At 49.1% G+C, this 21,182-nt stretch overlaps 1 protein-coding gene and 1 long non-coding RNA gene across 3 annotated transcripts in view; one reads left to right on the top strand and one right to left on the bottom strand.

Annotated features, from left to right (window-relative positions):
- The window catches only part of LOC143371400 (uncharacterized), a 149,173-nt gene that overhangs the window by 95,820 nt on the left and 32,171 nt on the right, over nt 1-21,182 (top strand). The window lies entirely within an intron of this gene.
- The window catches only part of LOC143371401 (uncharacterized), a 51,649-nt gene continuing 37,308 nt past the window's right edge, over nt 6,842-21,182 (bottom strand). The window contains exons 3-8 of one of the 2 annotated variants that reach the window (XR_013086014.1): nt 11,298-11,465; nt 10,910-11,233; nt 10,172-10,862; nt 9,738-10,085; nt 9,473-9,648; nt 6,842-7,379 (exon numbers count right to left, since the gene is read on the bottom strand). This is a non-coding gene — a long non-coding RNA (uncharacterized LOC143371401). Of the gene's footprint in view, nt 7,380-9,472; nt 9,649-9,737; nt 10,086-10,171; nt 11,234-11,297; nt 11,466-21,182 lie in introns of both variants that reach the window. The other variant, XR_013086013.1, reaches the window with a different exon arrangement.

Below are 21,182 nucleotides of genomic sequence, written 5' to 3'. Positions count from 1 at the left end.
GGAGTGCTTTCAGCGAGACGACGCCGCGAGTGGAACACGGGCCAGTGAATCGCGGCGAACGAATCGCACGTATTTTTTCTCTCCTTTTTCATGCAATAATTTCGCTAATTGCCCCGGGATAGACCGGCGGATGAGCATGAGAGTACGCAATAAATATTCGTGATTAATTAACGATGCCAGATGCCGCGATGCCGTTTTAGAATGGAAAAACGAGGAAAGGAAAGAAAGAACGGTGCGCGTCGGTGGCTGTTCTTGGGAGCAGTTTTAATTGGACGTCGTATCGTTTCTCCGGTCTTACACTTCGGACAGTTTTGTAGGCACGCGTCCTTATCGCGCCGATTATCTCCCGTAATATCTGGAACGATAATTTGTCGGGAATATTTATCCTTTCCTGCTTAAGACCGCGCTGAAGGAAAAGCGCTGCTTTGTCGAGCACGCCTAGATACGCGGTAGGATTTTTCTTCTGCTCCTCATTTTTTCCCCCCACACTTTCGCGGTGTACTCCTCGATCGAGCGATAAGCCGGCGATAAATGGACGAGCCGTATCAACGAGCGAGGAAAAAATCGTGAAATTAAATTGACGTTACATATACAAATGTTTTCCTTATCCGTTGATCCGACCGCGGGCTTATCGAGCGAAAGAAAGCGCGCTAAAAAATCCACGAGCAGGCGTTATCTTTCGCCTTATCGCGAAAGGGAAATAATCGGTTTGAATACCCAGCAATATTCATATCTTTGCACTACGAGAACACACGTAAGATATCTCCATTTTTCTCAAGGTGGACTACTTAGTCATCGGGCGATGGCGCATCATCCACGGGTTGTTATCGTTAAATAGTGACCCAAGAATTAGCCTCTTTTTGGTCCCACGATTTTGCAACTGAATTTTCTGTCAAATGATACCTTCAAATGAGACATCATTCACAGCAAATTTTCAAGTTGAAGCGGCAATTAGTTTCTGTGATATGGGAGGTGAAAGAAGTGAAAATTCATTAACGCATCAGCTGATACGCTTCGATATAGGGACTTTTATGTCAGTCCGATAATTTAAAGAATTGTTCCCAGGGTTTTTGCTAACTGCTAACAACGAATTTGAACTTACATTTTCAAGATTCACAATGACCGATTCAATGTAGCGAATCGTATGTCAAAAAATATTCCAATTTTCATAAAACTTTGGTCTAATATTGGTAACGTAAAAAATTAGAAAATGAATTTTCGAAACTAAAGTAATATTTGTGGTTTTAACAATAGTTAATTTCAATTTTGTGGAAACCGTGTATTCTGATTGATAGAATGTCAATATAGGGGAGAGTCGTGCAGTACCGATCGCTCTAAGTTTTTTTTTTATATATCTTGGGGTAGAGTCGATAAAAATCAGAAATTCAAAAACGTGTTTGTAGTATAGATGGAACTTAATAAGAGGAGGGAGATTATTTTTGTGAAATTTAATAAGAATTGATAATTCGCAAAAGTAAAAAAGTTGTAGTTTCTAGGAAACAAAAAATTGTCGTCCAGTACCGACTAACTATTATTAAATTAGTAGATTTTTAGGTCTAACTAATTACCAATGTTAATAAAAAGGCATTTAATTGGTACAATACAAGATTCTTTTCAAATTTTATTTGTACAAACATCGCAAGTATAATACTTAAGTAATATTCTCCTGATCTGTGCATTCGACGGGTGCTCAACCTTCGCATTCGGTACACTGCACCCAAGACCAAAAAGAGGGAAAACAGGCCTGATTTTTGGGTCACTCTTTAGTCCATTCCAAGTACCGCCTCAGCATTTACATTAGTGTGAATAAGTCTGAAGCCTGCAACGAGTGAGTATGCCTACTCCCTGGGGTATCTGCACAGATTCAACCACGATCGTTCTCTAAAGGAAGCACCTGGCAATCTCTTTGGATCGCGGATCCAAAAACCTCCAGCGCAAAGCACCCTTCGGTCCATCCTCAACCCCTTTCTCCACTCCACAAAACCACCGATCACGCTAAAGACAGCTTCGGAACCGCTGGATCTAGACGCGACTCCTAGATGCACCCGTGGATCCTGTTCGCCGAAGAACGACGTTAACCCACGCAGGCAGATATACGTGGAAAAGGCTGGCATCCGGCCGTAGAGATCCGCGAGGCGCGCGGAATTTCCCTGGCGGCGCCGATAAATCAGCCCCGTCCGGCCGCTTAACGACAATACCAGCCGAGAAAACTGTTCCGCGCCATGACAGCCTGTGTCATTACTGTGTTACTTATAAGCTCCTTCGCGGCCACGTCGCCTGCATACGAATGAGCAAACGGGTCTGCGCCCCTCTCCCACCCCTCCCTGCCCCACCCCGTTGGTGGTGGACACACGTCGATTACAAAACCTCTGTAAGTGAAAAACAGAGCTGGCCACGGCACGCCGTGTATGCGAGGAGGACACGAGCGCTCGCGTCCAGCCGGACCGCGGGACTATTAATTACCGATTAACATGCACGTTGAATATTGATCGGCCGATCGGTACGTGGAAACGGCGCAGTTTCTTTCGCCGGTCCACGACCGACCAACCTGGCCGACCTTTGCGTTCCATCGCTAGACCAGCGTCCCGCTTCTCGCCGTGCCCAAGGTCCGTGATCCCCGTGACTCGCGGACGGTTTTAATAGTTATGGAAGGCGGCTCGGAGCTGCCGTCGCACCGGATGCCACCGGGACCAGGTTTTACGCGCGCCGGCGACCGAGCGCCGATGAAGGCCTGTAATCGTGAAACGGGGTAAAATGGGGTGGTAAAAAAGGGACTGGTGGTTCGTGCGACTGGGTAGTTTGGCAGGAATGGCGACGCAAGTGAGCTGCACTCTGTCCTGGGAGGCAGTGCTTCGCTGAGTGTTGGGGGTTAGTCTTTAGCTGTTGAAGATTTACCATCGGCGTTAGCTGTTTCGCTTGATACCGCCTCAGCGAGGGGTTGAATTCTTCGCGGAGCTAGCTGCAATGCTAATGAAATATTTAACACTTCGTCTAAGGGAGGTTTATACGCGGAGGATCCAAGTGGTATCGTCTTCGAGTTTCATTCTCACGTTGATCGAGCACTCGCGATCGCCTGGCAACCTTCACCCCTTCTTCCGTCCCCTGTCCCCTGATTTTTTTCCCCACCAGCATCGAAAAAAGCAGCACATACCTCTGACTTAACGCGCCGCCCTAAAAAGAGCCCCATCAGAAATCGAGCTCGTCTCCAGGGCGAACGCTCCGGGTCCCATAAATAATCCCGGCCTCGAAATCCGTTTGACGGATCCATCGATCGGCCACGAGTTTTTTCCCTCCGCGCGGGGTGTCATTTCTCGGTGGTGGTGCGTGCCTCGGTGGTGGCTTCGTAGTATATCTGTCGAGGCGGTGGCAAGCGGTCGGACAGGTTATGGGCTCCCTTCGACAAACACGTCATTTCTTAAGCGAACAGAAAACCCGAGCCACGCGGACGATCCCGTCCCCGCGATGCCTCCGCTCTCGCGCTGGCTCCGACCAAGCCCTTCCTCCGCCGACTGCCAGGGGGTTGAAGCTCCGCCAAAAAAGGAACAGAACGGACAACGAGAAAACAACTCGCGCCGGCCAGGGGGTTGGAGACGGGTTAAACGGGCTATCATGCCGCTGTTTCCGCCGACAAACACGTATAAACCACCGGCAACCGTCTCCAACCCCCTGCGATCCGCTGCACGGACCTTTTTTAGCTGCGTAAACAGTGCTGGGGTGACGTGCTTGGGAAGTAATCCGAAACATTTCACGACAAAGTAATGAGTACTTGCGTGATTCTATACGATAGTTTGACCAAACGATTGGTTCACCATGTACACCTCGTGTTCTCAACTGATCAGTGGGTCTTCTTTCCCATGGACGATCAAAGTGGGGCACTCCGAAGGAATTCCTTGCTCAAATTGCCCTGGTTATTGTGACACATCTCCGTCGTGAACTGAATCCAGGCCTCCCATGCAACTCGGAAATATTCTTCTCCGTAGATGTCGATTATTGCGCGCTTTTCTTAAGGGGTTAGGCCACCTTGGATGCAGCAAAATTGCAGGCACTGTCGGCAGCGATAGAGGCTGTGAAACTTGGACGAAAAAAATATGTAGAAGATTTTCACTAAACTGATCCGAGGCGAGATCGCTCGTTGCTGCTGTTGAAAAGCTAGCAGCACGGGACCGGAAGGGTTTGTTGTTCCCCAAGTGGAGGAAAAAGGCACGACGATAGCATCGAGATCGCTCGCGATCCCGGATAGGTAATTAGTAATTATAATGGGCGTGGATAAACAGAAGATTATTAGTCGACAATGTGCACTGGCTTAAAACGTGTACCACGCTATCTCGGAGAAACGCCGCAACATTACTAGCACTACAGAACCCATGCTTCCTCCTGTCCTCGAGTATACGAAGTACTTTCTGTACCAGAGTACTGACTTCGGTAGAATCGATTTAAACGAGAATAGAGTGAGTGTCAAGTTGCCAACTTTTTCGCAATACTTGCAAAACTTGTTTTTGTAAGAACAGAATTATTTACAAAACGCGCCAAGCGACATGGCGTTCGCCGTGGAGGGTCTGGCTGAAAACAGAGGACGATCGAGGTGGGCCTCCGTCCGCAGCCGACTCGTCAAATAAAGCAGTTGTTGCTAACCAGCCGAACGAACGACACGTCTGTCTTTTATTAACTTTTCCCGATTCCCTTACACTTTTCCTTTCGAAATAACATTTCGAAACATATAATGTACCTAATTACTTGAGTTACTACTAAGCAGCTGCCCCTACCTCTACGCTCGAATCGATATCGACCTACAAATTCCAATCCCCTCGTTTTGCATCGTTACAAGGTGCTCCGAATCGCGCTCACGGCACGCCGAGGAAAAAATGATATAGGACAGCGTTCGTTCCAGTATGCGATGGATAAGAGCCTCGCGCGTTTACGCGTCACGCAATGGGAACGCTTGTTAAGCTCGCGGAGAGGACGGTCACGTCGACAATGAGAAACCAATCCGCTTGCTCACCGCCTTACGCCGTTCCGTGAGGATGAAAGAATGCCACAAAACCGGCCGTAAATCCACCTCCTCGAGTGCGTTCGCCGGCGTGAAATTAAGAGAGCAATGGCGAGAGATGAGCCTCCTATGCGTCAGCGTGTAAACCATCGCCTTTCGCGGTGCCAGTCGCGAGGAACACGGAGGAAATCAGTTAAAACCAGACGTCACCTGCCTAGGGGAGACAATTGGGGGCCAATTTCGAAGGTTTGGAAGTAAGCTTGATCCTCCAGAATCATGCAGCCTCGCAGAATACAAGATCTCCGATCCTAAAAGCCACTTTTCTATGGATACAACGTTTCACCTAGCAATGGTCATTCTTCAAAGTACAAGACAACATTTAGAATCGTCAACTCGTAGTGCTGTTTGTTGAGGCGCGTGGGTGTGCGATGACTAATTAACGCTGCTTACTTTTACGCGATAACAGTGGAATTTGCGGGGAACGATCGCGCGGAGGAACACCGAAGCGTAGAAAGAGGATAACGAACGTTTAATTCTTGAGAATTGGTTTCCTGCAATTCGGTGGAATCGCTTTCTCGGCCACTTTTACTCGAGCTTCCGGATAGCCGGCGCGATACGAGCGTTAAATAATTTCCAGCAGAATGACGGGAAGTACTTTAAGCCAGTGCTATCGTCGCGTCGCGGCAACGAGGACGTACGAGAAGAATCGTTCGACAAGAAACCGATGAAGGGTTTATCTTAATCCACGGTTCACCGAGCAGACGAGCTCCTCGCCAATCCCCATTCACCACCCCTTCGATCGACCGCACCCACACCCTTTGCCATAACCGATCACACTTGGCTTGTTTTACTAGCTACTTTTTACCCGCGGCTTGAAAAACCCGCGTCTAACTAGAATCCCCGTCGCTATCGTCGCCGTCACGAAAAGGAAAGAGGGAAAAGCAGCTGTCCCTCCCCTAAATAGATTCGTTAAATACTTTTTGCTCGTGTCGCGCCAATCGCCGCTACCTGCCTGCATAATTCCTACGTTTAACATCAAATCCTCGAGCACAGAGCCACTCCGCTCGCTTGTGTCTCAGCGCAGAGACACTTAACCAAGTTACGACTCCTTTGACGACCCTGGAGCATGAAAAACGACTGGAAAAACGGTTGGAAAGAATCGAAGAGGCAGGATACAGTTGCCCAACGCGTCGGGATCGACGGGAAGAAGAAAGAAACGGTTGGCAGGAATTCGTGCAGCCGAGAGGAATTGAATAAAAAATGAGTCACCATGGCTGTCAGCGGAGGCTCCGAGGCGGCTAGGCACGGCTCGCGTTAATAGACCGGAGTCGGAGGGGGACGTAAAAGAATTCTTGGGACCGTGGATAGATGGGCAAACACCTGTAACACCGTGTTCCTGGCCTCACGTGCCCGGGCGTGGCCGTGACGAAGGCGGCGATGATCGCGCAAAAAGCAGCCACGGGCAAAAAGCCGATCAGCTCGTGCTGATCGAAAACTCGGAATATCAGCGTCGCTGGAACCGCCCGGCGGAAGCGTTAAACCTGGAACCTCGCTCGCCCGTCGAGTGGGAACACCTAAGAGCTTGCCCCGGACCGCTGGATTACGCAACGACGCGCCAGGCTGTGGGAAACTGGAGACACTTCTCCCCTGACGTTCCACGTCGACGCACATCCAACTTCCGACGAGATTTGATTAACTGGAAGAGCCTACCCGCGATCCTCTTAACGAAGGAGCGCTCCGATTCGCGCGGTTGCATAAAAGGATACTGAAAGAATGCTAGGATGAGCTTGCAGGGTGCGAGTAGCGTCACCGAGTGTTTCAGAAATTGTTTCTTAGGAGCAACAGCAATTATTGAGAAAGATAAATCTTTATTGCTAGCCATTTACAAACTCATCGCCTCGAAATCTATCTTGAGTTTCTGTGAACGTGTGGAGGGAGCATCTACAGGGCCGTGCCGAAGCGTGGAGAGCTAGCAAGGCGTCGTTCGATGCTGTTGCGTGTTTCTCTCCCCTAGCCGACGGAAAATAGCCGAGCGTGTTGGCAGGTTGTCGCCCGCGTTACAACGCTTTCCCGCGTGCGTGGAATAGGCTCGCGCGGACGAGATCCAACAGTCAGCATGACTCCGCGATCCGCGCCCTCGATCACGGTGCCCCGCTGACTATTTATCTTGTCACATCGAGCCGATTTGATTTTAACTGGAGATCAATGACGAGCTGCTCGGCCTCCGCCGCTTTCCAGCTTCTAGTCCCGCGAAACCGTGAGAGTCGCTTGGTGGTCGCTGGATGGATCCTCTGTTCAAAATCGACTTCTTCATGGTTCGTTGGGGCCGATTTCTCGTGGAAAAGTTGATACAGTTTCGTGGATTCTCGCCGTGGGAGCCGTGCTACATCGCCTGCAACAATTCGTTACCAAGTTTAGTTCCTTGTAAATGGTAGAGTCGGCTCGAGAAGCAGAATGGGAGGAAAACGATCTTTCGACGAATGGCGCGACAGGGCTTCGCACGTGAAAACTTAAGGGGGAGCCTGGTGTAGCGGATCGAAGAAATCGATTTTTTTTTTGCATAAATCAATAGTTGAACATCACGACAATATGTTCCCAAAGCCGCAAAACGAAATTCGAAAAATTAAAGCGGATATAGCCGGTTTTGCTACGGAGCGCCAGGCTACCACAAAACTTGAAATGTGTTTTTCTCGAAACGACAGTTTTATACTTTGCGGGCAATGTAACTAAAAAAATATTCAACCAATCGACTTGGCCTTGTGCACGGATATTTGTGAACATTTTCTTCATAGTACTAAGTTATTAGTATAATGATATTGTTTAAATAAATAACTTTTTTTTAGACATTTAAGGCAAAATTTCGTTGGAAACAGTGAACCTTTTATTCAAGAGGCCGCCATTTGTTCATTTTGCATCTTTTAAGTTTCAAATTACTTCATTCTGTGCGTACACTCATAAACTAAAAGAAAATTGTTCGATTTTTGGTTTCAGACGAAACCAAAAGACGCTACGTTGCCCGCAGTGCAATAATTGCGTCGCCAACGGACTGGGCATAACTTTGTTATTTGCCGCTCTTTTTTAATAATTTTTTTTTTGTTATATACCTTAACCTGTTAATACAATATCCTGAAAGTTTCAGAAAGATCTATCAAATACTTTCTTTAAAAAAAATTCCCGAAAAATGCCTCGATTTTCATTTAGTTACACCAGGCTCCCCCCTTAAGGATCTCTGTGTACTTCGTTGTGGTTTGGGATAGTTGATCTCCCATTTTCAGCAAGAATCGGCCAGATCAGTCGAGCAATCCCGATGAATCGATAATGCAACCAGGAATGGCGGTATAACGTGCAAGCGAACACTTTGTTGAAACGATAGAGGCACGTCTGCCCGCGCCATGTGTTAACCTAATGGCGGCGTTCGACAGTGGGCCAACAAATATTTATCGCTGCTCACTGAGGAATGTAAACGATCCAGTCTGCTCTAATGGACGACACCTAATTCCACCTACGCGAGTCGTCGATCTTCCTTTCCCCGAAATTAATTTGCCCACCGAATGATAACTGGTACCATTTGCAACTAACGCGCACCTCCAGGTCCAGCAGCAAACACGCAGATATTTAGCTAATCAAAGAGCACGTCGGAAGAACGTGAACTGTACGCGAAAACAGCGGGAGCAAACAACGGGGGCGGACGGGGACCGGAACGCGCGTCAACTCGTCACTGCGGCCGAAATGTCGTCAGATGTGTTTGCACAGGTCGCTAATGTAATATCGTTTGTCCACGGAGTATCGAATGTTGCTGACAAGGCGGAACTTGCCAGGAATGCTTAAACGATCTGATATACGAGCAGAACGCCCCGAACCTTGCTTCTCGATTTAAAAAGCTGACTAACGTAATTAATCTTCCAGAATGAAAAGAAACTCCGAGACCCTTGAATTTCTATTGACATTCGTCTATAGAGGAGTAGTTCCAAGCATCGTGCGGTGAAATTTTATGAGCACTTGCGCGATTCAAGGCCGCAACGACAGTGGAAGTAACTAGCCAGGCCATTAGGGGATCGTTTCCCGCCTAGACATCCAATTTACGCGAAGGGGGCGCGGTCAAATTAATCGCGAGCTCAGACACACCGGTGCTAATTAACTTATCACACCCGCGGCGCGATACGGCTGGATTCAGCTCCGCGTGGAGCATCGCGAGTCCGCGGAAATAATAATAAATTTGACAGGGAGGATGGAATAATAAATATCAGGCGGGTGGGTCGTAAATCGCTTTCCTATTAGCGCGAGGATGCACGCGTACGCATCGACAGCATCCCCCCGAGCGTGCGTTTCCACCGATTTCCCGTGCTTGCAACTTGTTTATCGCGGATTGCTCGGGCGATCGCCGAGACCCGTTCGGCCGGGTCGTGCCACGCAACTTTATTGTGGCGTTTTTCAGAATAATATTGCGATTTACGAGCCGGAAAACTGCGATCGTTCTTGCTCTACCTTCTGGTTAATCCTCGCGTAAACGCAGTGAGATGCAGAATAACTTTCATCGGGCTTTTAAGTTGGAAACGAAGAGCTTTAAGGCTGGATCAGGCTTCCACGTTATCCTCTGCAATTCCGTCGGAATCGTGCGAGGGGTCCGATCTTCGGCTTCCGAGGACAGGCAGCTCCGGTTTCTAAAGTCCAAAACAGATCAGATCTTGTGATTGTAAGTGTCCGTTCAGCCAGCAGTAGATACATATCTCGTATATGGCAGAAGTTGTACCTCTAGCGAAGTTCAGCCAACAATTCCACCGTTTAAGGCAGCAACGGCAGTAATGTTGTTCCGCCGAGCTATAAACCACGAATCGCATTATTTTCGCGCGGCCGCAAGCCACCGGCTTCCTGCCGCGCTCGCGGGCCGCTCCGCAGTGTCGTAACTCCCGCCGATCGATGACCATTTGCGTTGATTATCCCACGAAAATGTCCCTCGAAGACTGCCCGACGATTGCACGGGAATGGCGCGATGACAGAAGTGATTCAGACATCGTTCGGTCCTCTGTAATTTAACGGTGCGCCGAATGGCGGCGACGTTCCTCCACGACTTTACGACTTGGCCTTCTCCAGCGCCACTCTGGAAACAAAGTTTTCGCGTTAATCCAAAGTTTCCGGGCTTCGAACGTGGGAAAAAAAAAGGAGACAAATTATACTTCCCAATACCTGCGGGTAATCGAAGGCGAGGACTCCGAGACTCCGTCCGCATTCGTTTAATTCAGCTTCAATTTCACCCTGGAGGAACAAACGTATCGTAAAGCTATTAAAGAGTACTCTGGTATTCGTGATTGAAATCGAACGAACCATGCATATCTGTCAGCTCGGGACCCCTGGATCTCTCGCAACAACATAATTGAGTTTATCACAATATTTCGTTTACCAGGCTCATAGAGATATCGTGACACACGTTTAGCAATTACTCCGCGGTGAACAGTGGACAGGTGTTTGCCTTGGATCGGAGAATTAATCGAGAAGTTAAACGAGTCCCCGTGTCCCGATACCGCGATATCATCGGGCACGGTAATATTTTACGCGGTAGCCTCGAGTAATTTAGTAAAATGCTCGGCGGAGCGTGGAAGAGGGGAACGAGCCGATCCAGCGGGCAGCGACCGGTAAAAATTGAATTACAACGTATTTTAATCACGCCTGGCAATCGATTGGTCACGATCGTAGATCACCGACCGCCCACGCAGACGGTTGCGCTATAAATACCGAGGAATTCTATTCCCGATCCCGTGTCCCTTAAATTAGTCACATTGCCCTCCGCAGCGTCGACTGTCTCGCCACCATTCTCGAGTGGCACCGTCGTTGACGGCCTGCATTCCCCGCAGCTCCAATTCGTTCAGCAATTTGAAAGCTGTATTTTCCACGATCCGAGACTCGTTGATTTACCCTCGATCTTACCTTTTCTCTTCTATATGTCTGTTAGATCGAGCTCTAGGCCCTTGTTCCCCATCCGTAATCAGGTCGCGCGTAATCGCGACGAATATGAAGTCCCCGAGAAATCGTGGAAACGTGAACGCGGAGACGTGTTCGTGGAAAGGAGCGTTTTCCCTTCTGGCACGTATTCTCGGAATGGGCATCGAACCTCTGGTTCGTCCGGACTGATCGGGAATTAGATAGATCGAACACGGCGGAGAAGTGGACGAGCGAACTCGATCCCCGTTGCTCGGGTCCGTGTCTCCGGCCGTCATGGGAAGATTTTCCCGTCCGCGGCGGGAAAAACCGCTGTAACGCGAATAGTCCGGGTCGGAACTGGTATTTCGAGATCAATATTCATCCGACTTCTTACCTCGCTGTCATTACTATTTGTTTCTACGCTCGTCCCTCCTATTTTCCGCGTTCCGCGGATCCTCTTCTTCCAAGCCTTCTTACTCCACCCGGCATTCTTCGACCTGGCCCTTCTTCCGTCGATCACTCCGCTCGTCCAGCTCGCCCGGCATCGATAGACACGCGCAGCCTGCAAAAAAGAAACGCGATATTCGTGAGCCTCTACGATATGAAAGTCTGCTTACAGGGGAAATTCGAAAAATTATAGAGGATACGTAGATAAGTATGCATTACGCAATTGTTTTTTCCTGCCCCGATTCACCCTAATAACTCGCGAACTGTGAGAACTGTAAGTTGCCAAATGATAGTCCTAATTAAATGAAGTAACCTTCGCCTGAAAACTCTTTTTCCAGCTCTTAGTGCGTGTAATATCACAAAATCGGAAAATAGCTGGATTTTCATCTCCTCGGAGTGAATTTGGACCCCCTGATCATCCCTTGAAAAAATTCGAATTAAGAATTGGTGGTGGGGGTAACTTGAAAAGTATGAATTTTTCGGTAATTATTTTCACGCAGTTTTGTAGATATAAAACAAAGATGCAAATTTTGTTTAAGCTTCTTTTCGATGTCTCTCAGCGTTCTCGAGATATTCCACGAGAAAGAAAATTCCGCCTTTTTTCCAGGGGTGACTTCATCCTCTAAAAGCGCGCTATGGCACCAAAAAAAAATTAGCTTTGTGTTGCGGATGAACTAAGTACTCTCCTTGCACGGGAACTTGCATAATTTTCTGCTTTTCCGGGTTGCCTGACTTCCCATGCGAGGTATTTCTAAAGTCAGATTGTGAGGATTCTGGAGGAGCTGGTCAGAAAGAATAGTGTAACGCGTCGAAACCAGCGAAACTTTCGATCGTACAATGTTAGAGGCTAATTGGCCTTATCTCGAATGAACAGCGGCAGTTGCACCGAAAACGTGCTCCTATTAATAAAGCCAGCCGCCACGGTGCTCGTTTAATTTTCCCGGCAATTATTCAGATGGCTGTGTGAATAATTACTTGCTGTTCGGCCCGGTTGCCGCGCTAAGTGGGCCGGCCGATCGCTATCTTAATGGGGCCAACCGTTTGATTAACCGTTGATTATTCAATTAGGGGGAAATATTTCGTCACGGTCAATTGAGCCACCGCGTGCAGGTATAACGAAGGCGGTACAATGCGGGGCAGACCGTCTATGATACTTGTCAATCAATCGGCCCACTGTTAAACTGTTAAAATACATTACAGCTGCGCGCTGAAGCCCGGCTGACCGACGCGCGATCCACGAAATTGGATGGTAAAAAAGTCGAGCTGGGGTAATATCCCGGGTTATGAACTAATTCCGTTCGATTAAAACAACAAAGTCGGGGGAACGGCAAGAACTCTGGGACCGTCTCGACAGACTTGTTCACGTGGCGGGAACTCATGCTTGCTTCGTCACCCTCGAAGCCACAATTTCTTCACACTAATTACCGATCCGTCCCGCCCACCTGACAAGGGAGAAAGTGCGCAGCACTCGGCAGGCTTCGCTCCTTCAGCCCGGAAATTTAAGGGTATGAAAATAGTGGGATGCGCTGCTTAGGTGGATGGAGACATTGGGGGAACTGCTGGATTTAGTTATTTAGGCAAGTGGACATACGGAAGACTGTTAATATTAGAAACCTAGGTAGAAGTGTTGAAATTATTAATTAAGATAATTGTATCTGGGTACGAAGAAGCATGGTGATTAATCGAAGGAGATGGAGATTTGAGAAGTCAGCGAAATCGGTAAACTAAAAGCTCGCTTCAAGTTTGCAGCGAGCCCGGATTCCATCGGGCGAGGATTTATCTGGAGCAATTCGTTCGGCACGAAGGTCGGGATAGAGAGATCGATTTACCTGAATAATGAGACGAAGAAGAAACTTCCTCGTCGATAAATTTAACGCGTTACGGAGCCGGGACCGGCACTTTGCCGAAGAACAAGAGTGTTCCACGTCGTTAGACGCCGAGGTTACGTCCGGGGTTCGAGAGTCCCATGGTGGTCCCCCTCGACCAGGTGGGCAGCCCCCACCGATGCTAACTAATTAAATCATGAAAAAGGCGGTGAACGTGCGTCCTACAGTTTTTACGAAATTAATAAACCGGAACCACCAGTGGTTCTCAAGGGCTCCCGCGTTACTCCACGATCGCTAACAAAATTTCCGGGGAAACGTGCAACTCGAATAATTACAAGTAACGCTCGGCACGAGAGAAACTGTAGGGTATGAAAAATCGTTTGACAATCACTTTCTAAGGTAGTTCCGCGAGTGCAGCTGGTTTTTTTTCTAAATTCTCCAAAGTTCGATCGATCGCCAAATGGTGCCAAGAAGTTCGCTGAACGCAGCGCACCTATATTTTAAACGTTGTTAGACCCGTGACAAATACATTTAACACCTACTTTCAAATTACTCAGCATGACGCTACAGAAAGACAGGGTGCCCCGCAAAAACCTCCAATTCCTTCGTTCGACGCTCATCCGTCTGGTCGTTTGCATCTTCACAAAGACGGTTTTTGCCTGAGTCGCCTCGCGCCGCGTCGAATCGATAAAGTATTAATCGAGGTGACCATGGGTTCCCCGGGTTTCTTGCGCGACACCGTTCGACGAACCAGCTTTCAACGCCTAACTCATTCGCGTTACGATTTTCTGCTCTCGCCGCGTGTTATTCCTAACAGTAATACAACAGCCCAGCATCCCCGAAACTTCGATCGGAGAGATCCGATCGAGAAGTGAGCGCGCGCGATCTCCAGCAGCGTCCGGCGACATACAAATATCATCGTGATGCAATAAACAGCGATCCAAGCGTTCTACGGCGACCCTCGTGCAGCGCGCCCAGGGTGGAAAGATGATTGCCGAGCGGCGGGGATGAAACGAGTTTATCCTTCCCCGGCCATGCTGCTCGAGTTGTCGAACGCGCGATGGGAATAAAATGTGAAACTGTAAATTGTGCGTGGGAAGAATCGGTCCCTGGGCGGTCGTGGCGGTCGAGCTGCGCCACTCGTCCGCTGGAAAGGTGGAACTGCCCCAGACCCAACCCTCTGACGCGAGGGTTGATCTTGCACAGGGTCCGAGCGGGACGACGAGGAGGAGAGAAGACGCTGAACGATTTAAATGCGCGTTCGACGTCTGGAGGGGCCTCGGAGGAACCTGAGGAAATTTGTTACGTTATGTCGGACTATCACTCCCCAGTGTATATGAAGAAAGATTTCTCTGGTCGGAGGAGGAGGAACGGGACGCTCCGAAGCTTTTCGGGAGAGGGTTGGCGCGGTCCATCCCGCGAGGAAGCTCGAGACGACGCCTGGAGGGGATGGAGCACGGTGCCAGGAATATAAAGCGAGGGATAAAAGAGACGCCGGTCACATATGCGACTCGTAAAAGCTCTCGTGAAAAGCTGCATCCGTCCCCATCGAAGGCTGCCAGGCGTACTCGGCCTCTCGTACATTTCAATGACGCGGATCTGGCTAGCGGGGGGACCCTCCACGCCTCTGTCTGAACGGAATCGAAATTCTCGCGTGAGGGGCTTCGCAAGTTACATCGTCGGCCGTCTGATTTAAAATTTTAATAGCTTCTCTGTGATTAACTTCTGTTTCTGGTCACTAAGTAGCTCCTGATTTTAAAGCTGACCGCGCTTCGAGCTCCCTCCCACGACGATTTCATCGATCATCGGCGTCGAGCGCACTCGCGATCAGCCGAAAACAGCCGCAGGATCGTCCAGGATCCGCGGCGACATCGGGTTTCTATGGAAACGCACAAAGGGCACGTTCCGCCCCCAAGGGATCTAGCGATATCGGCGAATATTAAGAAATAGCTCTCGACCGGCATTTCCGTACATTTGCGGGCAGAAAACGAGCCATTCGTTTGCTGGCGAGAACGAGGTGCTGTCTATGCATGGCACGCCGGCACCACCGTCCGACCGTCCCATAAATAATATCTCCTCCCCTTCCCACCTTCCGTTCTCCACCTTCTTCCCTCCGGCGGCTTCGTCCGGGAGCTCCGTATCTCTTTTCGGATATCGCGAGCAGCGCGCCATATTCCGCGCGAGAGCCACCGTAATTCAGCACTCGAAATTGAGGGACGATCTCCCCGATCGAAGGAGTATTTCTACCCGCCACCCATGTATTCTAATTTCACCGCGTCATCTTCTGACAGCCTCTCGGCCGGGCGTCGATCCTCGCCGTTCTCAAGCACAGTTTTTCGGCGACCAGCCTCCGCGGCTGGTAGCACTTCGAAACAATCCCTGGCGGGATTGTCGGCCGCTTAATCGTCCATTTCCACCTGTCAATCTATTCCCCGGGACTCACAATGGCGATTTCTACCCTCGAAGAGAGAAACTTCGCGGCAAAGATGACGAGGGGGCGACGCGCGGAAGGATGACGCGGGCAAAAAGAATATTCGACGATGGAGGATTATGAAGCGCATACCGTGCCAAATAAGAATCGCTTCCGCGACAGTGGGGAGCCCGGAAAAACTGAGACGTTGCTCGTCGTGCCGAGGGATTACCGGAAGATGTCCCTTGGATGGTGGAATGGAGGGGCTGTCTGACAGTGAACGGTCCGTGGCCACTGCACCTTGCATGTGCACAGACGATGCAGTCCCCCTCGCTTGGAACGGGACGAAATTCGTGGACGAAAACCTCGATAACGCCTCGTACCTAGACCAGGGTATTCGTCATTCAATGTTTAACCCGTTCGAGGAGCTGAAAATGGGATAACACGCTGGGCAGAAATTCAGCACGAGGTCTACCGGAGGTCTTGGCAAAACAGCGATTAGAAGCGCGGGAAGAGGGAACGTAGGGGTGGGAAAGAGTGACAGGCCGAGGGAAGGGTGAGCTTCTTGCTCGATGGACGCCTTTTCTTGCGGCGGGTACTCGCCGCGACACAAATAGCGTATGATTGAGTGAGCGCCGCGAGGGATTTCCAGACGTGGAAACGGAATAGCGCGCGAGGGTGGAGAAGAATGGCGGAGAGAAAACGTCGACGTTTAGTCGCAGGGAGGGAAAGACGCCCTGTAGCGCCTCGCGGGAGCATAACTGCCACCCCCTCGAAAATCGACGAGCCTCGAATTTACTTCTGCCGACCCTTCCAGCGTCTCTCCAGATTTCTGCAACGCCACTCGTATTTGCGTTCCTCTTACATACAGGTTCCCTAGATCAGTGACGAGCAACTGGCGGCCCGCGGGCCACATTTGGCCCGCCAGCAGCAGACCTGTGGCCCACCTGAACATCGCCATATCTGTTTTTCATGAACGAGCTTGACAATATTAGGCGCGATATTTGATACTGCTACTCTAAGACAATTATTTAATCGTTTGTCATCGAGTCGATTACGACGATCATTCTTTTAAATTTTCATTCAGTAGTTGCTCACACGCATACGTACTGCCAAATGAGCTCATTATTTGCCTGGAGTGGGTAGCTAGCAATGGAAATTTATTAGCCGGAAAATAACGCTTATAAAACTCAATAAGACTAGCATTCTGAAATTTATTCCTTAATTCTGTGTCGTTTTGTAAATCGATTAATTCCATTTGAAAGTCTTCGGGAATTCTTTCAACATTTATATTAAAATTAAAGAGTGATGAGAAAATATTAAGTACCACATTGAATGGCTTGAAGTTGTTGGTTCTCTGGTCGCTAGGCAATTTACTTTATAGTTTATACCTCATTTAGTTTCAGTTACTGAAACAAACGTGAAGGTTAACAATCTTAAGATTGATTTTCACTAGAAATCAAGGTATTTTTAAAGCAGGTATTTTGTTTATTTCACCATGAGTTCAAATTCTAGTAGAAAACGCAAAGTTGAAAATGAAAGTGGACAGTTTCACAAAAGTTGGATATATGATTATTTTTTTACTTACATAAAGGACAGTGCTGTTTGAAGAATTTGCATCTTTAATTCCGTTAAAAGGAACTACTACTGGATTCGATATATACAAGGACCTGAAAACTATTCTTAATTCATTAAATATCCCAATAGAAAAAATTGTTGGAGTAACTACAGATGGAGCTGGAGCTATGTGCAGTCCGAATGTTGGTCTGCCGGGATTATTATCCAAAGATATAAAAGAATTAGCAGGACGTGAAATAATTATTACTCACTGCATTTTGCATCAAGAAAATTTGAGTGCAAAAGTTTTAAAAATGTCTAATGTTATTCCACCTATTATTAAAATATTCTTGAATTAGTTATATTTATGTATTTAATATTGCGGCCCGCGTAGAGTAGTAGGTTTCCACTTGTGGCCCACTTCTGGCAAAAGGTTGCTCGCCACTGCCCTAGATTCGTGAACACTGGCGAGGGAAACCACCCCTTGAACCTTGGTGCCTCAAAACATTTAATTTCCGATTTTTTCTTCGCTGCGTCACTCGAATATTCGTCGAACTAAAGTTACCAGTGAAAGTATGAAGTACTAGTTGATCGGTCCATCTATCCAGAAAAGGGGGTGACATTTTACGGCACAAGCTCGCCTGTCGCTCGTGCGGGAACGTAATTTTAAGTAAATGTCACCCCTGGGAATTCAAGTGTTCATTGTCTCAAGCAATTCGGTTTTTTGCCCGGTTTCTGGGGTAAACGAAATCATGGATAGTTGGGGCAGAAGGAAGAGAGGGGTCGATCAGCTAGACGTAACCTCTGATCTCGGTTGCTTCCGTCCTCGTCGCTCATACGGGCGCTGTGGATCGACAGGAAGGCAGGGAAGGGTGGCCTGAGCGATCCTGGTTTATCCGACTGGCGTTTCCGGCAGCGTATCGCGGTCCTATCGTATCGATATGACGGCCCTGAGGGTCGCCCGAAGTAAAATCATTAGTAATGCGATTGTGCCGCCCTCCATCCACCATTTCTCCGCCCCCGCGGACAAACGTTTCCGAGTGTATCTGCAGGCCTTTTGCAAAATTCCAGGGGAACGCCTGGCTCCTCTCCTTCGCTTTGATTTTCAACAATAACGATAATCAGTCCTCAGAATTTCCCTAAAATTCTAAATAACTAGAAACGTTGCGCCTAAAACACAAGCTCTTAGAAACTCATGGCTTTGCATCAGTGTCGCCTGAAATATCTAAAAAAAACTGCCCCCCGTTACCGGATCGATAGAGTACAAGGGCGTCTTTCCTCGAGACGTAGTACCAAACAGCCGACCAATTAACAAACAAATAATTTAATTACCCGATCGCCATCGGCTTGGAGTCACCGGCACGGAAGAAGGTATCGGCGGCCCCTAATTTCCTTTCCCTCCTCCCCGGCCCCTCCCCGCTGCTCGCAGAGAGCGAGGAAAAAAGGAAACTTTATCAGGAAACTCGATAAAGGGAGTCCGCGAATTTTCTGCGAAACCGGAGAGATTCTGACTGGACCGCCGCCGTATCTTATCGTGAAGCAGACGTCTACCCCAGAACCCTGGCTCTCGGCTTCCATATAGGTACGTACCTGTATTATATCCGTCGCCGTTCACGTATCTGGATATACCGCATCATATTCTTCCCCATATCCACCCTCTGTCGCGATATTATATACATGGTATGTACACCGGCCGGAGCGGTACGTGTATCAATATTATATCTCGCGAAATATCGAATCGAACGGTCGAGTTTCTCTATTATTCCGCGACGGGCACGCCGGCTTCAACGGGTTCTCCTCTCTGTTTTGTATAGACCCATGCTCGGCTCGCATCTGCTCCTTGTTTGTTCTCTGCGTCTCCACGGAATCCTGACTCGCCATCGATTTTCATAGACATCTTACAGATCGAGGAGCCTCGTTTGTTTCGCGATGTAGAATTTTCTTTCCACATATATTACGCATCTAAAACTGAAAGAATGTTAAAAATGGCGCTGCACCCCCTCCTGCTACAAGGTCCTCAATTGTTCGACAAATAGTCGCGTTAACATGGAACAAAGGAACGCGGACCAGCGCTGCCTCGGCTCTCTGTTCATCTTCGTTCTTCAGCTGCAGCTTGCGCCAGCTCGTTTGTAACGCGCGTCCACGCGTGTGCCTGTATCGCTGAATACGCAGCGGCCTGTGTACATCAGCAACGTGCCTATTACCGGCATTCGAGTCGGTATTAATCTGGCCGGGCTAATTGCATGTCGATTACAGTGATCGTAACGAGCGCCGATAAATACTGCAATCGAAGTGAAAAGTTCTCGGGGCGGACTTCCACCCCGACTTCTCGAAGTTTTACGAGCCAAAAACTGTGTTGCCACAAGGCGCCCCATAGACCTGGGCCACATCGCGTGGTTTTATGGCAATGAGCGCGGCAATTTCGCGGCGTTATCGAGCGATAATTGCACCGTGCGAGCCGCATGTTCCCTCGAATCGTTCGGCGAATCGCGTCGCGCGTGTTCTCACGTTCGTCGGCCGTTTTACCAGCTGACAGCTCGCTAATCGGCGAGGCGTGTTTAGCATTCCATCGCTTTCGCCGTTCATAACGAGTCACGCGGTTCGAGAGATCGTTAAAAGGACAGATATTAACAGCCCCGATCGACTAGGACCTCGGTGGATTGATATTCCACATCCTCCTGCCGGGAGAAGCCTCCAAGTCCGAGGGAACTTGCATCCGATGGATCGGTCGCTCCGTTAGGAAAACAGTCAGCCCGATTACAGGGGATTTCGGAGGCCCAGGGTCCTGACAAAGTCCTCGAAAGGGTACGAGCTGCATCGCAAGGCTCGACGATCGGATTCTCCGCCAGCCACGCCGAACAAAACAGCAATCAATAAAGACGAAGTTAGGATCCGTACCGGCGGATTCCTTCAATCAAATTAGGAACATCAAAGTAGCCAGCAAAGCGAAGGAAAGAGGACGAAAGGACAGAAAGGTGGACGAGAGAAGCTCGTGCAGGCTGGACCTCGACATTCCTCGAGGGGTGGAAGCTGGGAATTAGCCTCTATCTCCAGAATCCGAACCCTCGAGACAAAGAACCACCCCACCCACCTCTCTCTCCCGTTTCTTCTCCGCTGATACCCTTCGTCATCTTCCAGTAGTCGCAGCCCTGGACTCTTTTCTGCTTTCTGATACTGTCTTTGTTAAGGAATCGTCCTGGGCGTGGCCTTCGGGGGGCGAGCTTCGATAATTTGTCTTTGTATCACTAAACTACCCCCTTGACCCACCACCTCGCACGTGGAAGCACCCCCCGCTTTCCTTTGCCAGGAACTTCTTTGGAGCAACGGGCTCAAGAGGAATACGAATGCTACGGCGATCGGTGTATTTAAAAGGCACTGGTATAAAAGTAGACGCAGGTAGTTGATGGGGAAGAAGTAGGTCTCGATTTTTGAGCCTTCGTTGGTCGTATGAGTGGCTGGGTGGCGACATCGTTTTCTCGGAATCCGCGATCTCGTTCAAACCGAAACGACCATGGCCGATGCTATCTCGTAATTGCCCGCCGCGGAGTAATTAGAATGAAAAACTCCCGGTCTGTTTGATCTTCTTCCACGCGCATGTCCGCTTGATGAGCCTGGCCGGCTAGACATGGAAACGCCGACGCGAATTCGCGATTGCGTGAGGTATGTGGTGCGTGCCGTCATTGCTTATTTATTTATTTATTTATTACCGCCGCGCAATTTCGCAGAGGCGTTCGAGCTGTTTCCGCGGATACCGGCGCGCTCCTTCGGTCGGGGAATTGTAAATCGGACAGAAATGAATGGCCCGCCATGGCCGCGCCGATGCTTTGCATATAATACCGCGAGCGCGCGCGCCAGCAATGAAAGGAATCCTCCTCGCAGCACCTGCGTGACGGCAGAGATCCGTTCTGCTTTTCTGACCCTGGAATTGCCGGGATACTTGCGCCTCCGAGTTCATATAATATATCAAACTCGCGCGAATCAAATCGCTCAACCACCCAGCCGAAACTCTCCCGGTACTACTAATTGGCAGCGTTTATAT

The sequence above is a fragment of the Andrena cerasifolii genome, chromosome 7 (assembly GCF_050908995.1).
Source record: "Andrena cerasifolii isolate SP2316 chromosome 7, iyAndCera1_principal, whole genome shotgun sequence".
NCBI lineage: Eukaryota > Metazoa > Arthropoda > Insecta > Hymenoptera > Andrenidae > Andrena > Andrena cerasifolii.
Note: the sequence above shows the minus strand (reverse complement) of the source record. Positions and strands in the feature narration are given on the sequence as shown.